The sequence below is a fragment of the Ostrea edulis genome, chromosome 10 (genome assembly GCF_947568905.1).
Source record: "Ostrea edulis chromosome 10, xbOstEdul1.1, whole genome shotgun sequence".
NCBI lineage: Eukaryota > Metazoa > Mollusca > Bivalvia > Ostreida > Ostreidae > Ostrea > Ostrea edulis.
Window position 1 is genome coordinate 3,070,620 of NC_079173.1, and position 4,460 is coordinate 3,075,079.

At 31.3% G+C, this 4,460-nt stretch overlaps 1 long non-coding RNA gene across 2 annotated transcripts; it reads right to left on the reverse strand.

Annotated features, from left to right (window-relative positions):
• Positions 1-291: 291 nt before the first annotated feature.
• Positions 292-3,212, reverse strand: LOC130050866 (uncharacterized). Of its 2 annotated transcripts, XR_008799210.1 has the most exons (3): positions 2,915-3,212; positions 1,958-2,043; positions 292-1,853 (listed from the first exon to the last, which is right to left on the reverse strand). It is a non-coding gene; the product is annotated as an uncharacterized LOC130050866 (long non-coding RNA). The 2 variants fall into 2 exon arrangements; XR_008799209.1 differs by lacking the exon at positions 2,915-3,212 and having other exon boundaries at positions 1,958-2,318.
• Between the last annotated feature and the right edge of the window lie 1,248 nt (positions 3,213-4,460).

The following is a 4,460-nucleotide window of genomic DNA, read 5'->3' on the forward strand; positions in this document are numbered from 1 at the left end:
ATTCTAATTCTACACACGGGAATCCATCGTTTACCCTGGGCTACGCTACTAGAAGCAGGGTACCTCAAATAATGGGTTTCTAGGTCATATAAAGGAGTCATTGTTATATAATATTATCTAACATATATTGATATTCATAATGTACAGTGGATGCAAAAAGGGGCACCATGGATTGAATACATTTATGTAATACAAGTTCTAGGCATAATTAAGAAATTGTTTGAGAAAAAGAAATTTACTTTCACATGTTTTAAGGTAGTTATTGATAGCTAGCCCCAAAAAATCCGCTCATTGAATTTTTTTTCAATTTTATTTATTATAACATTTTGACTTTATCCTAAAACATATAAAAAAATCAACAAAAGTAATCAGGTTAATTTTCGAGGAAAGCGAGATTGAAATCCCCTCTTTTGCAGCCCCAAAAGGCAAAAAATGCCAACATTGAGCAAATTAACACAGAAGCCAATAAAAATTTTATTGACACCAGAAATATTGTTTGTCATATATAGTTATGTAAATTAAACACAAACAGATAAAAAATAAACATTGATTAGAAATTCAAAATGCATCTAAGGAAAACATTGGGATGATTCGACTTGGCAATTGGCCAAATTTACCCTAAATATGGCGTTTCTCAAATACTATCAGGCATACATTTTCTGACAACAACAAAATTCTGCTCATAAAATTTCTGATTTTATTTCATTTTTACAATAAGTCAAGTAGTATCTAAAATATTGAACAGAAAAAAATATACCAAATGAGTCTTAATCTGAAACTATGTCAGATTTTGTAACCCTACCCCCTCCCTTCTAGAAATGAATTTTAAGAGATACAGTCAGCAGAGATAAACTATTGACCTTAAATGATTAAGCATTCCCAAATTACCACATTGAGCATTCAAACTCACAATACTAGAAGTTTATATGAGCCATTTAAGAATGATATATAGTGTGTGCTATTGTAGTTGACCTTTTCGCACTCACAATGATTGCCTAACTATTTAGTTATTTTTCATACAATTTCTTGTAATAACTGGACCAAATCTATTACTTATACATATTTTTTGATAGAAATTTATATCACTGTACAGTATAATACACCAAATATGTTTAAATAACCATTTCATATTTCAATAAATAATTAATATCAATGGAAAGAGACCCATGGACTGCCCATGGATCACTACATGCAAGTCCATCTGAGTCATCTTGCCCTCACAGATAGGTGTGTCTTTCATAAGTTTAAGATTTCTAATTGTAGTTTCACAATGAAGCAAAAACTCACTATTGGATAACTGAGAATGCATGTACATGTACATTGCATTAACTAACTGTAGTTTTCCCCAGGTGAAGGTATATGTTCACTGTATGTATAAGGGGGGGGGGTGAATTAGTTCCATTATGAAACTTTTCTAAAAATTTGATATACATTAATGTATCAATGATTTATGTTTCAACTAAATTTTGAATTACAAGGAAAATTCAAACATACTGATTGAAGTTATAAAATTGATATTCTATCATGTGCACATTTTTTTTTACTAATATATCTAAGAAAGAATAATCAACATTGAAAGTTCCTTTACATTTATGCAATATTATTGTCTTTCAAAAGGCATGTACATGTAATACACGAGTACATGTACTTGTTTTCCCTTAAATTCACAATTTAGTTTAAAGTATGTTGTACAACACCCACTGCTCTGAGCTCATATAAGTGAATTGATGTTTTTCATCCAAGTCCCAAATTTTGCAGTAGTTCTTTAATGTTCAGAACTTGATCAAACATTTTTAAATTTGTGGAGTTGTGGGGGTCCAGGGGATATGTCATCATCACTGTAAATGGAGTACCTGTTCAAAATATAGATAAATATATTTGAATTTTGCAAAAAAGATGAATATCTGATATACTCAGAATTGTCTTTACAAATGTTTATCAAAAGAAAATATAGTACCTCTCTTGCTGTTATACTTGTTGACTCGAAATCCACTTCAACCTGCACTGGTCCTATCTAACCTCCCTTGGTCCTCAGGCTGATGCCTAGAAAAAAGATCATCATAATTGATATTTGCACAGTTAGGTCTATATTATACCATTGAGTAATTAGACTGCGTCAGACAATGTGAATTTTAAAATTGTGTTTCAACACATATTCAGTGAAAATTTAAATACTGATGTTTCAAAATTATAAATTGCAATATGAGATGACATGTATATATGTTTTCATAAACTGCCATAGACTTATCATATCTGTTTTATTTACAAAATGTGGGTCAAGAGAAGGGCATACGTGTAGTATACATATCTTACTTATACATACAGTGCGTACATTTGCCTATGAGAGGGCATATGCAGACTTGTGATTAATTTCCATTATTTTTAAAAAGGTTTTGCCAACCTACATGTTTGTGTGAAAGACGAAACCTCAGGTTTGATATATTTCTTAGGTCACTGAAATTTCAAAGTAATAGTATATGTATACTATAGTCTAGGGAATCATAATTCAACACATGCCCCCCCCCCCTCCAATTTATATCCGGTTTCCTCATACCCCTAGATAGTAGGTCTATACAGATATTTGTTTTTCATTACTTTTATACATGTAGTTCAAGGTATGTTATTTTCGTAACAGTTATTTTCATAACGATATTTTCTTAATAAAAGAGTTGTGAGAGCCCATGTTTACAAATGTGGTATACATTTACATGACATCCGTTCGTTTACAATCACATGCACAGGTGAGAGTTATATTTTAAGCACACATGGAATACATATATACATACAAAATAATACATTTACTGTATGTCGTGTGTTTAAACTTACAGATGTTATTATAAATCGCGTTGTGAAATAGCAGATGAAATGTGAGTTGAACTTTTGAATACAAATTTATGGCATTTTTTTCACTCACCAAACGAAACTATGATTTCGTTGTCCAAGTTGAATGCATCCACCAACTTCCTCTTCTTGCAAGAAACTTTGTTTAACCTCTCAATGACTGTATAAACAGTATTTAATCTCGCAGTATGCTGCACTCGGACATTACGATGTATCAACCAACAACTGTGTTTACGTAGCGCATCTATGTACATGATTGGTGGTTGGTTTAACATTTCGATTAGCAAAAAGTTTCACACAGATGAAACATTTGATCTACCATTTTTACAGATATTGACGTATACTTATGTGGTATGTGCATATTTTCTCTAGGCGAGTCAGTCACAGCAAACAAAACACTTTCGGAACCCCTTTTTGTTTTTCGACTATTCTATGACGGAGTAAGGAATTCCGGAAAATGAATTCCCGTGAAAATTCACAATTTTTACTGATCACGTGGTTGCTATCCGTCGCTACCTTAAGAAGTGTGATACTAACAAATTGAAAATTATAAACAGTTTTAAAAAATACAAGATACATTATGTAAAAATCTAAGTTAGATTAATTCGATTTAACATTTCCTTACAATGTGAGATATATTGAGATTATACACTTACACGTAGATTTGATTGAGATAATGAGGTATACTTTTGAGATTTCTTCAGGCGAATGCAAATACTTTCGGAATCATTTGAGAACATTGAAATGTTATGAGGCAAATGTGTGAGCATTTATAAAATGATTTAGAATTGTTTTCGAATTATTTGAAAACATTCTTGAGATTGTCGAGAAATACAATTACATATGATCGATATGAAATGATGAGGCATATTTCTAACATTTCATCAGAGGAATGAGAATTCTGTTGGTTAATGGTTTTTAATGTTTCCCTGAATGGTATTGAGTGGTAACATTGTGTTGAGGAAAAACCAAATACTCTTCTTTTTAGATCATTTAATAAAAATGTGCACTCTTCACATATCAAAACGAGTTTGTGATTTATTCCAACAAATGTTTTATGCATAAAATGTACATCACTGTAAAATGCGTTCATTTCATTAATTTAACAATCTCATTACCTTATAAATCATTTTTACAATCAGGATCGAATAAATCAACCAACAATATGGAATACTCTAAACCATTTTCATTTTTCCATTTCATGAAAAATATTTCATAAGGAAATCCCCATATTAAATACTAGTTTAGCATGCATTTATAATTGTTTAGAAAAGTGTACCAAACTTCCAATTCTTTACTCTTTCCTTTACCTAGCAACTGCAGCAAATTGTTGACTATTTTGTTTTAATATGTTAATAGTACTATCATAACTTGTATATTCATACATCATCATCACAAACCAAGCCTAGCTATTCTCAGTACTTTCAGTGATTTGATTTCATTTAGCTATCCCTCGTCATACTAGAAAAAAAAAACGTTTCTTACAATACTTCAACTTGGTGTAGAAAGACGAGATCAATTAGGCGTCCTTGAAATTCTCCCAGAAAAACAACACCATGACGATAAACTGTACCAGTACATTGACGACAGTAATATAGCGCGTGTTGAGGAGAATTGGG